General features: G+C 34.2%; 1 long non-coding RNA gene across 1 annotated transcript; it reads left to right on the top strand.

The window, feature by feature from the left end:
• The first annotated feature begins 8352 nt into the window (after window positions 1–8352).
• On the top strand, window positions 8353–8637 carry LOC119073922. The gene is made up of 2 exons (XR_005087113.1): window positions 8353–8388; window positions 8541–8637. It is a non-coding gene; the product is annotated as an uncharacterized LOC119073922 (long non-coding RNA).
• The last annotated feature ends 5285 nt before the right edge of the window (window positions 8638–13922 follow it).

The following is a 13922-nucleotide window of genomic DNA, read 5'->3' on the forward strand; positions in this document are numbered from 1 at the left end:
TCTCGCGAATCTATCAAAATGGTGCTTCGTGTTAACATTACTATGACTATCAACAGGAACGACATCAATGAACGGTTATCTTGGTTCGGGTTAATGAGGTCAGGGCAAATATGTTTGGAAATTTCAGAAAATCGTAATTTAGAGTTTTCCCGCTATCACTACATTTCGTCTTTTTATTATGACATTTCCTATGTATTATAATATCACAACTGTACACAGTGAATTACGTAATATTGCGGATATGCAGGCCAACCTATGTGTATGTCAAAACAAATGAAGTAAAAGATTTTGAAGTAAATATCCAGTGCTACTTTCAACGAAAAGGGTAAAAGAATGAAAATATATTTATTATATCACGATGTGTCTGCTATTTTTAATGGGTAACCTCTATTCCGATAACGGAAGATATAGCCCGATCATCCCTACACTCAGAAAAAGACAACCCCTTTTAGCATTGCTATTGTTGAATATTTAACTTTGAAATATCATCCCATCAGAAACCATAAAAAACCACCACAGTCAGAAAAGAAACCTTGGAACCATCCGTTTTCTGTCAGTTGAGTTAATATGGAAGAGAAGTCTTTGCTTGCTCATACTTCGTTTTATTTTCTGGACGACCTTACCTTAACACACATTAAATTTAGTACGAAAATCCTTACCGTACGTATTTACAGCATCATCCACCGAAACTTCTTATCAACTAAAAAGATTTTAAAAGGTCATAGGGTTCGTTATCCCACATTTCTCAAAGTAGCATTTGAATTCTAGACGCTGAATAGGCAAAAAAGAATAACGAGATTAGCTTATCCCAGTACGATATTATTGTAATGAAAAAGAAACATCTCCGCATGCATAAAATTCAACATTTTTCCTTCCGCAATAAATGAAAGTTAATTGCGTAGTTCGATTCAAGTCACTATGTCATCTAAATATTTGATATAGTCTCACATATCCCCATACATATATTCCTACGAATTCTTCAAAATACCAACGAAATGGAGAAGTATACGAAACGAAACAGAATAAAAGGGAAATCGTCTAAGTGCCCCGGTTTTGTTTTTCTTTCCCCACAACATGTTCAATTATACATATTAATCTAAGAGTTCGCTTTCGGAATGTATGTATGATAAAGTTACCGTAATACTTACTAATTATGCCCCATTCGATTATGGTGAATTTTTAAACTTTTTCATTAATTTTATAGTAGCTGCGAAGGCAAAAGATTACCCGTAACGAATCGTACTGACTTTTTCTATAAATTTCCGGCGAATAATTGAGTTCGTTACAATTATAACATACTGGTAGATCCCATGGCACTGTGCATTTACTATATAGAGATAAGGGAATGATACATATTGACTTGGGATGTTGTTTACGATATATATTTTTTGCATTATTCTTTTTTCGCTTCTACGACCCGGTTCAAACGTTATTTTATGGAAACCACTAATCACCATGCTTTGGAGATACTAAAATTTTGCTCATGGCAAACAGTATCGATTATTTTCTTTTATTTTTGTGTGTACCCACTTGATGGAAAGTTATTTGAAAAGTTTTCTAAATTTCAACGAACGTTCGGTATATGTGAAGAACACTTATCTCGACATAGTTGTTCGCCAGATAGTCTAGATTGTCGGATACATATGTATGCATATATAGGATTCGTTTCGATTTCTTTTATTGTACGAATTCACCCTTGTTTTGAAAATGTCGAGAGAGAAAAAAAAAACTCCGTTCGTTGATTTGCAGCACTTCAAAGTCACCCAGTTCGTCTAATCCGTACGCACAACGTCCGGGATTAGTTGGGGGAATTTTTCGTTCAGGTTATAATGTCTATAGAATAAATGTATCCGAAAAATTAAATTGTAAAAACACTGGCGGCCTGAACATCTTCCTTTGACATGCAATCTGCCCAAATAGTCTTTCAGTTAATTATTGATGTTCACAAGACTAATTATTACTAAATTATTCACTACTCAAAGGTTATTCGTAATAGTGTTTGTGATGATTTCCTATAAACAATGGTGTACATATGTAAATGCAAAAAAACGGATCAATCCATTGCGTTTGTGGTGTTAAATATTCTAAGCTTTGCGTTTTTATTATTTATATAGCTCCACCGTGATTCGATAATATTTTTTCGTCTTCCTTTGATAACTCCAGATTTACTCAGAACATCAAGCGTGAGAACATGTAGTAGTTGGCAAAGCGTGTTACAGTAGACTCTATATCCCTTTTTCGCCTGTTATTCACCAGGGAATTCAAACATGCATTTTCGTTTGTTGACTTAGAAAAAAAAAGTTTTTACGTCGAAAATCTACCTTTTGAATATGTAGGCTGGTATTGTTCCAGAAGAACAAAATCTCTTTTTTGATGTAAAGGTGAAATAATGGTTTTGAAATTTTGTGAGCTATCACTTATTGTGTCTTGTATTATGTTTAGCTCAAATACGAAATGTTTGAGTTAGCAGTCTGAATTGAAATTTTATGTTTTTGTTGCTGTTCTACTATATCATTCGTTGTTAGTATGACTTTGTAAAAATTATCAGAATCAAAATGAAGCTATCAAATCGGTAAGCGTTTGTTGTTGCAACATAGATCGATTGAGAAAATTGCATTTATTATAAGCTAAGAGGGGCTATGATCGGCTTCGCCTCGGATCAACGAAATTCACACGAAAACTCTACTTTTCATCTTTTTATCCCTAGTCATGTAAATAGCTATTTTCATAATAAGGTAGTAAATGGGATTGTTTTGCGCACTAGATGTGAGATTGCCGATACGAGCGAAGCGAGTTCGGCAACACATCGTGTGCGCAAAACCCCCATTTACTACCGTGTTAGGAACTTAGAGTAATTATACCTAGAGAGGAAATTACGAACAGAATTACGTAAAATTTGTGGTCCCGACATGAAATACGTAATATTTGATAGTGTGGGTTTTTCCCTACTAAATTGGTGGGCAAATTAGCGCAAAAAATTTAAATAGAAGGATTTCCTACTAGAAGGATTTTTTTCAAAATGTGAACCTTTTACATACCACTGATATGAACTGATATCAACGAACACATTGTGTTTAACAGGTTTAACACAACGAAAATGATATAAATTGACCCGTGTTGTTTTATGCAGCAAATTAGTTGGGCAATCGGTCTCTTGAAGGAAAACTACAAATCAACAAACAGATGCAAATCGCGCAATTTTTTATTAAGCGCATAAAATCACCAGAAAAATGAACGGGTTGCCCTTGACTCCTTTACTTTGGCATCCCGTAATAAATCACATTTGCACCATATTTAATTATTATTATTGCGAATGATTTCAAACAAAATTTCAAAATAGAGGGACGCGATTTAGAAAACACAAAACTGACAACTATCAAAATTGTCAACGCCTACATGTGTTAGTAAAAGCTCTACGTAAAATTGTACGAAATGTGAATCTTATACAAACTGATGTCGGGACCACATTTTATCGTACGAAATACCTCTCTAGGTATAATTACTCTAAGGTTAGGAACAAGGTTCTATCTCCTGTAACGTCATAATCACCATAAAAAACAAATTTAAAAAATCAAACTGAAAAATAAACATGCCATGACGCCGTCACTCATTCATATTCCCCGCAAATAAAACACACATCTAGTATACTGTCAAGAATTTGTCAATTTTCAGTGAATAAATAAGAAATTATCGAAGTAAGCCGTGCGCAAATGACCATTTATCGAAATTTTCAGTTAATAAACGTACGTTCTGTGAATGACGTGTTTAAATCTAGCCCATTTTGATTCTAAAAGTGACACTCAAATTGTGAATATTATGACATTACAGGAGATAAATACTATTAAATGCTTTTGTTTTCCCTAGGGTCGAAAGTGGCTTATTTCACACCTAAAGAAAACAAGAGGATTGGTTTAGGCTTCAAAAGCATGTAAAATCGGCTTCGCCTCGGATCAACAAATTTCACACGAAAACTCGTCTTTTCAGATTTTTATCCCTTGTCATGCAAATAACTATTGTTTCATCTAACTTTCAGTGTTTGATATCAAATCTCGTACTTCTTTAGTGTTACACTGTTTGCTTCATAAGAGTGCATTAGCCGTAGTTAATCGCTTATTGTTGTTGTCGTTGTCGATACCAGATGTCAGATGATTAGTCGCTTCTGAACAGGTCGAACTCGTTGTCAACACCCAAAACTTTGTTAATTTTATTGAAACGAAAGAAATCTCATAGGTGGATTTATGGCAGAGCTTATTCCCAAATCTATTAAGGTGCTCTTCGGTACAATTGTTAATGCCAATTTCTTGTTAGGTGAATTCAATCGAAGAATCTGAAATTTGTTGCTATTTTGCATCTTCTATCCATAAATTCTCATACGTTTCTATTGTGGGATTCAGCCCAAATTCTCTTATGGTAATTTACGTCTAACATTTTACTGCAAAGCCCGACTGTGCAAAAAGATATACGCTTGTTCAATATACAATAAGCCGAGCACGTATGTTGTGTATGTGTGTTTTTTTTTTGTAACCTATCGTTTCGTTTCCTGCCGCTTTTTGGATATTTATGTTATAGCGGCCTAAATTGGATGCTATACCAGTTCTTACATCAAAAAATCTAACAATAACACAAAAACATTGTCACTTCATAAATACGAGCTCCATCAATCTGTCAAATATATAAAATTGCAAATTGTAGGCATCGTTCCCCCTTTACCTATTTATTTGCAATAAAAAAATGAAAATGTCGACAATATGTCAAATCAAAATATAAAATTATAAATATGCAAATTGGCAGCTAGAGATGTAAAAGATAAAAAAAATTTGTTGCGTAACAAGATGCCTTTTCAGACAGCTACAGGGAGCTTATATCGCTGACATGTTTAAAATACCGAGTGCTTTAACATACTGAATAACTGATTTATTAGATGCGTAACCTAACCGATAATCAGCTGTGGAATATGGTTTCATTAAATTTAAAGAACTGCTGTCTCTGCGGAATAAAATGTAACACTTACAAAAGAACTGTGTCACAAAAGAGGCGTTGAAAGTTTCTCCGAAAAAAGGAGATAACTTATGAGTATGTAAATGATAGCGAGCACGCATGTTTTTTTCCTTCCTTCACAAAATCAATATGTCACGATGCCAAAGCACTTTAATTGCACTGTTTTGTTACTTGAAAAGTAATTCGACGGAAAGGCAGTTAACTTCAATGAATGATGAATGCATAAAGAAACAAACCAGGCGACGATTCTCGTATTTTCGTAGGTCCAAATGTTCGTAACTTGACAGTTGCGTGCTTTAAATTGACCTTAATTGTCATACGTTCGTAACTTTAAGAATTCTTTTGTTGACAGTTCTTTTGGAATTTTATACACGTAAATGTCAAGTTACGAATATTTGGAGTTACGAACGTATGAGAATCGAGACCCAGTCGCCGAGTCTCGGGAATTTGGAATTGGTAACCTGACACCTTAAAAGTCACGAATCGTATTATATGGACCACTCTTAACATTAAGGTGAATACTGTCACTAAACGTTTCTTGTATTTTTGTAGCTCGAAATATTCGTAACTTAAAATCCCACAAGAACTGTCAAGTTACGAATTCTTAAAGTTACGAATGTTTCGAGAATGGCGCCCTGAGCATTGATTATTGTAGCATTCGTAACATTAAAAATTCGTAATTTGACAGTTGCATGTTTAAAAACCTATAAGAACTGTCAAGTTACGAATGTTTCAGGAACTGACGCCCTGGGCCTTATATTGAGAATTATTTTACTAAATTTCACTGAAGAATATCACCACATTTGGGGAATTTCCTTAGTGAAATTTAGTGAACATTTCTCAATACTAGGCCCTTAAAACAAACGAATCTTCGAATTTCAATTTGTGTATTGCTGCAAACGTACACTTTTTCTGAACCAGTTACCTCCGACACAATTTCTTATGTAAAACCGTTTCATTTGGATTAATATGAGCCCATAATTGTATACATCAAGTATACGGCGGAAAGCTCAAACAGCGAAGGGACACTGCAAATGGCTTCGAATGTTCTTATTTCCCATTCAAACAATTTAAGAAATGGATATTTTTCAACTCAAAACTCATTAAGAATCACAACAATATTGTACACATTTTACAGAATGTTTTCTCTGCGACTGTTTCTACTCAAAATGCTAAATTGTCTTCCAAGGGACATATTTCCGTAAGTACTTTTCATATAAATTTGAAATACACACACAATATAAAACGTAGATTTGAAAATCTGTTTTTGTTTTACTTTCGCTTAAAGAAATCCCGAGAATTTACCTACGTATATACATCCAGTTACGTCACATAATTTCAGTGAGGCTGAGTGTTGTGGTTAAGCGATTGAAATGGGAGAAACGGAATGCAGACCGAACAAAAACAGTCTCAAAACTTACTCGCAAATTCTTAGTGTTCCTTGCACAAGTTTTTCAATTATTCATTTTTAAACATTTGGAATCTTGACTTTGTTATTTCAATAAATTTTTAATTAAAAAAATGAGGAAAAAAATATTTTCATTTATAATTAATAAACATGCTTTTCCAGGCCAGCAATTTTCTCCCTTTTTAGTTCTATTGTATATGTACATTATACTCGAAATGACATACAAACTCGTGCATTTTGCTTTTATCAACATGTTCATCGTATACATGATTGTACATTCAACCACCTCTTTATGGTCTAGGTTTTCCGCCCAGTTAATATACACATGTATATGGCAGATTTTGCCGTCTTGTTTGTTTGTTCATGTGATGTGGAAGTGCGTGTACGTTTATTATATTTGTCATTTCTCGTACAAATAATTTAAGAAAAAAAAAACTTTTCTCGGTTTTCCTCTCAAACATTGTCTTGCTCGGTTATGTTTGGTCTGTATGTGTATAATAATATGCCTTATAAATAATACACAAAATGACACTCAAAATGAAAATACGTTCATAAGTTTTCCCTTGATACGATAAATTTGTTTTGTAAATAGAATTGGGAACATTGGTATGTGCTTGTGGTTATTACATTGCGTTATATTATTGTCTTATTCAATAGCAGTTTCTTATGGAAATGGAACGACCACGGGCAAAGAGAATGCTCCGGAAAAACCGAAAAAGGCTTTCACTTTGAAAATGTATCCAATATTGAAAACGATAAAAACTTTGGTATCGTCGTTCGTTCTTTTTTTTGGGATGATTGGGAAAATATATACAGCCAAATGGAATGGCAGAAAAGGACGACAAAAATATGCTATTATTTTTCGATCCATTTACTTGTTAGTTTAACTTTATTTTTATTCGTTATTTTAGACGGAAAGTAATTTTGAACACTAATTGCCCGAATTTATTGTGTTGTTTTGCTGTTATTTTATGAACGATTTAATAACCCTGGGGCTGTTTCAGTTTTTGCGCTGATTGCTATTGAAAATCTTGCTGTAGAATTTATTAAATGGTTTCGAAGTCGAATTTCTAGTGAAAGTTGAAATCTTTAAAATTGTCTGGCCAATTAACAAAGCATGGGTAAACTAAAGCTTAATCCAATGTAGCTTAAAACATAACTCTTTAAACAATTTCTGCAACTGCGCTCCGAAAAGTGAACTTTTTCATGCCTACTTTGAATAGCATAATGGGGGTCTTTTTTCACTTGTTGCGAAAAGTCTTTTCAAGACAAACGCAGTCCTTTGCACACAAAATATCCGACTTCTTTGAAACATGTCCGTCCAATGTATTTACGTTTCAAAAATGCATGTAGAGTCGCGTACTTGCTGATATCCACATTCCGATTTAAGAATATCGTCGCCTTCAATTTCGAATACAAGCTCCACAATGTTGAGGGCTTCATGGCTTTGCTTTTCTCGTTAAAATAACATTGCAAAACCTTCTCGCACACGTCTGTTTTCTTACTCTCGCACCATTCAACAAATTATTTGTACGCGGTATCGTATAATTCTTTCGATTTCGTGGATATAATGGCTGACGCAGCTTCCGCAGCACCGTTTTCAATATCGGAACAAAATTCGTCACTGGAAACACACATTTTTCTTTTACCAACACGACACAGATGATGCGTACAACTCGACTTCTAAGACTTTTTTAAACAAAATGTCTTGCAGTAGTTTTATGATCGTAGCCCTTTTTGATTGAATGATTGAAAAAGTTGCAAGTGTTTTTTGTTGCAGAAATATTTTCTTGTGGAGTTGTTGCTGTGTTTTCATTGCAAAGACGCGTATAAGTGCAAATTTAGCTTATATTATCTAAAATTAGTATACGCGAATGTATCTTAAGATCATTTGGAGACTCAAGCGGTTTATATTGATAGGAACAATTTGTCTGTAGAATTTGCATTTCAAAAGTTCACTTTTCGCGCTTGTTGCAGAAAACGTTGTACAGCCAAGGACAGTCAAAAAAGTGTATTTTTACGATTTTCGTGCTTATCGATTTCAGCTGTTTTAACAATACAAATTACAATGGCAAAACATCTGAAATCGATGAAACACGTATAGAATAAAAATGCACTTTTTTGACTGTCCCAGGCTGTATGCAACAAGTTCCGAAAAGTAGTTGTTTTCGTCACACGATGTGATTATCAACTCACATCTTGTGACGAAAACAACCATTTTTCGCAGCTTGTTGCATAAATAACTATTTACGTCAGATTTTTTTACCAATTTTCGCTGGGAACAATAGTTTTTTACATGACTAGGGATAAGAAGATGAAAAGTAGATTTTTCGTGTGAAATTTGTTGATCCGAGACGTAGCCACGGGCCTGACACTATTCACGCTATTATTCATTTTTTAAATGCTGCTATTCATAGAGTGTCCAGCCCGTGGGTGTAGCCGAGATCAATAAACACACGAAAACGATCCCGAGTTATTTAATGGATTTTATCGCATACGCGGTGTGATTCCCCGAAAAAATTATTGATCTAGGATATATAAACAAACATTATACTTCTGTAAATTGTCAAAGTGTCATTCGCATATCTTGTTGTCTTGTTTTCGCTTATGCGATAAAAAAGAATATGCACGTATGACAAGCCGTCTCGGCATGCCTCGGCCGCTTAGTCATACGTGCATAATATTTATTATCACATACGCGCGGTGTTCGGATGTCAAAATTACTTATCTAGAAGTTTAATTCAAAAATTACACTTCAGGTCTATGTTGTTGTCTCGTTTTCGCTTATGTGATAAAATAGAGTACACACTTGTCACTATCAGTCTCGGCAAGCCTCGACATCTTCGTGACAAGTGTGTAATATATATTACATGCTGAGAGCATCGAAAGTAGTGTTTGAAACATGAAAAGTACGGTTTTCGACGCATGTAGTATGTAAAACATATTTGACGTTCTTTTCGGCATTTGTATCGAAATGAATGACATTTTGGTGGTCGTCTCAATGTAATTTTTATATTTTTTCAGCTTTTGCCCATTCTGGAGCTGTCAAGAAGTTATTTTCATGACACAGGCTACATAGCTTCTTTAGCGAATAATAGGTTTCCAGCAGGAGCCGAAGACGAGTTTTGGATTTAAATTCGCTAAAAAGCCTTTCCGCATCAGTTAGGAACAAAGACGAGTTATTTTAACACGAGTTAGGAAAAGTATAGTGCCTACCTGCACAGACCGCAATTTGGTACCATCCTGCTCCCGAGTCGATCTATAAGTGGAATGGTTGGGATGGAGTTTTCTTTTACACATCTATACCTTATACAATCGCTAAAACGAACTGGTGTGCACACGTTATTTTGCACCAGCTGGTCCCATTTGGATCTGTATGTGATCAGCTGGTGCAAAATAACGTATGCACACCAGTTCGTTTTAGCGATTGTGATAATGTATGGCATAGAATGACTTAAAAAGTAACGAGTCATCGACGCTCTATTAAAAAAGAATAAATTGAATATACCATCAGTGAATAATAGAAGAAAAAAAACCTTTACAACCTCCTACACCTAGCTAAATATACTCTCTTATAAGACACGAGACCTTCTTTAATTTTTCAGATTTTAATTTAAAAGTCGCCAACGAAAACTGGATGTATTTTAATTGTAGAGTTCCGTTCGCAATCAATTAGCAAAAATATTGCCAGCACTTAAACTTTGTAACTGCTGAAAATGCTCAGATTATAGATTATGCAAGCTATAAGTGCTCATCATTTCCTTTCCTCTTTTGCAAATCTCTTTTCAAATTAGTATTAATACACATAAGTACACCCAAGAATATGTTTTGCTTGTTCAAACTTTTTGTGCCGTTCAAAATCTCAATAAGATTGTCGGATCAGAATTCAGAATATTTGATATCTTACATTCAACAAATATAATGATATAGCAATTTCGGTCAATATGACAATTTAATAAGGTTGATTTGCTTTTCAAATAAGGTTTTTTCTTCGCTTCTGGACACACATCTAACATACAGAGCATGATATAATTCAACATACGAAGTGATCCCTTAGATATCTTATGTAATACTTAAGTACATGGCGTGTGTATATATATGTATGTTCCGTATTATACGCACAATATATGTTCCATCTTCACATGCCCTAGCCAAAAATATATCCCCGAAAAACATTTGACCCCATTTTATTTATTGCAAGATTGAGTGAAAGGTTCAATTTGACCCAATATTTAGTGTGTGAGCATATGCATGATGAAAGATGCTGCACCGAGAGAAAACGAAACGAAAGAATGTTCGCCAATTCCCGCTGGGAATCGGAGTTACAAACACAACAGTTGACCGTAGATAATTGATGTTACACTTTACTTCGAAATAGCAATGTGAAAGTAAAAAAATTGACATTTTGTTAACAGGATTGAAAGTAGGTCCCTTTATTGCTTTAAGTCTCAAAAGACACGTTAAAGTACAATTTTACAAATAGGACAAAAGGTCAAGTGACGCCCTTCATAATATATACCATCCTATAGCGATAGAATCTGTTACGAATCTGTTTAAAGTATCGCTTTTTGGACTTAGATACGAAATCTTGTACTTCATTAATTTTATCATTTCAGTTTACATTTCACTACTATTTCACTAGCCGGAACTCGTTGGTCAGTTTGACGTTGTTGTCGATAACACATCCATTTCCATTTCACAATACGGCTTTCGGATCATGATAAACAATTTTCTGAGTGTATATAACTTTCTGTAGCAGATATATTTGCGGTGTAATGATGCTTAACATTGTGCTAAATTTGGTAATGGAATAAGTTTGATTAAAAATTAACAAGTTCAGCTCAATCTTTGTCTTTAAGCTGATCCTAAGAGTTCGCCGTTCGTAAGAGGATGCATATATTTGATGTTTATTAAAGATACAATGTTCATACACTCAAAAAAGGGATGCAAAGGGATACACTCCGTACGACTGTAAAAAATCAAATTAAAATAAATCGAGAACCGGAATGTGTACTCTGAATTTATCGCAACTTTACTCTGATTTTAATAAAATGTTCATGAATAAAATCTCGGGATTTTCAACGTTAAACTACGACTGTCAGTGCATGGACTTGACTTACCTTATTATGTTATTGACTTGTTACTGAAGCCAAACGTTTCGTAATGCGTTCAAACGAACTAAGAACACTTCGATGGAAATATGCACCACAAAGATAATTTATATGCCAGCAAGTGCGCGCTTCGTCTTTTATTCAAATATTTATTTTCGTATTTACCTAGAGATATTTACTCATTTTTCGTTTAATGCGAAAATTCATTTACCTTTGAGACGCAACAGTGAGAGTAATTTATGTATTATAATGTTTAGCGAATGTTGGTTTTTTTTACTTCAATTTCACTAACAGAAAATGGGAAAATGTTCGACAAACATATTAAAGACCATTTTTGTTTGCGTATTATCGAAGCAAATTTTCCCATTGAACGTACACGATGTATGTATGGGGTACTCGGGTACCACATTAGAGGTATATTATAAATTATCAACATAAATATCTTTCATACCATAAAATTGACTAAATAATGCATAGATCCGTGAAATAATGTAAGATAAATTCAATCATCGCCATTTCGTTTGATAATTTATGGGCCAAAAATATCATGATCAATTCGATGTTGTATGCAAACTTTTCCCTTAAAATATTCTTTCCAAAATTTTATCATTCAATACACACATTTTGTATTTTTCTTTTTAACATTTTTGTGTATTATAATGTAAGCCTACGTTATATATACACGAACGTTATACAGTTTCGTGTAAAAAGGGAAAGAATCAAACGAAATATTTTACAGAAAACTGCGTATACGTAGTAAACATATGATGATAAATTGTTGCTCTCTAAATTGAATATCAATAAAGCAAAACTTTTTTCTTTTTTCGTCTTCCTATTCGTCTCCATACATTCCAACCCCTTATTCTGACTTCTGTAATCAGTATAATGAAAAGATTGCCATTTTCACAGGGTGAATCGCAGACTAAATCAAATTAAAATATTCGTAAGATGTATGTGCCAACCCTATAAGGCATAATCTTCTATAGTATCACTTAAGTAGAATGTTCGGTTTCTTCTTTCAGTGTCATATCCTCGCAAATTATACTCCCAACCCAATCATTTGTGTCCGTTTCAACGAACGCAGAAAATAATGACAGGATAATTTCGATTTGACAAGAGTGGTATACGCGGAAAAAAAGGAAGAAAAATCGTATATTCCACCCTATGTCGTCTATATATATATACATACTTCAATCATTGAATGTGTATATTTATGGTTTTAATACAACAAGAGGGACTACTTTCACTATTACCGTCATTTCGTCGTATTGAAGCTGCTATTATTATCTGTTTTGAAAGAGAAGTCGAAAAAGATGAAGAAAAATACGCCTTGAATAATTTAAATTGAAATTTATTTCGATTTAAAATTATAGAACATTTTGACTCGCGTTGAAATTGTGTTTATGATGTTTTTCGAATATACGTACAAAAAAAGTGTAAGAAGAGAGAAGGTGTAAAATTCTTCACCCCTAAAAATATATATTTACGAGAAAATTACTTTTACTACGGTTAATATTGGTGTGCTTCAGTATTTACGCTGTAACCACTCACTGAAATTACGTTTTACATGCATACTATATATACAGTAATGGAGGAGGTCGGTGTATAGAAAAAACTGAACAATGTTTTTAAAAAAACGAAATCATTTCGACACGAGCTACTACTCTACTTCCATGTATACGATACACTTCCTCATATACAAATCATATTTTGAATTCAGGTTAATAAAATGTTCATAAAACAAACAAATTTGAAAAGTTGGTGACATAATGTCCTTTTTGCGTTATGCATGTACACGATTACACACCGCGCGATGAAAAAGTGGCATGCAAATAAAATTGAAGATTTTTTGTAGATTTGAACAACGAAGGACGTCGTAGTTTAGTTGATGGTAGGAGAAAGAGTGTCAGAGTCTATTTTCGAGAATTTAATTTTTTTTAAATTATAATAGTTGTTTGTTCACCTAGCGGCGAAACGTAATGTGCTTGTCTGTCTTGCCCAGATGGTTATTAGTTATTTATCTACCAAGGTAGGTATGAAGGTATTTTTTCGCACTAGATGTCGATTGTCGACCCGAGGCGAAGCCGAGGTCGACAAGACGTCGTGTGCGAAAAAATACCGGCATACCTACCGTGGTAGATACAACGTTTTTCGCAATTTCGGGCCATAATCACCTTTCCAATGCAAAACATGTCCTACATTTTGTACCAAAATTCTTGTGTATACAGAATAGTCATTTGTGTACCTGTTTTGGACGATTGATTTTAGGCAATTTCGTGGATTGTAGGCCGAACGAAGTGAGGCTTACAAGCGAAAGTGCCTTAAATCAACCGTCCCAAACAGGTGCACATGTGAGTTTTCATGCAGAGGGCCGGAAACCCGAGAAAATTCGAAAAATTGCCATC

The sequence above is a fragment of the Bradysia coprophila genome, unplaced genomic scaffold, assembly GCF_014529535.1.
Source record: "Bradysia coprophila strain Holo2 unplaced genomic scaffold, BU_Bcop_v1 contig_138, whole genome shotgun sequence".
Lineage (NCBI taxonomy): Eukaryota > Metazoa > Arthropoda > Insecta > Diptera > Sciaridae > Bradysia > Bradysia coprophila.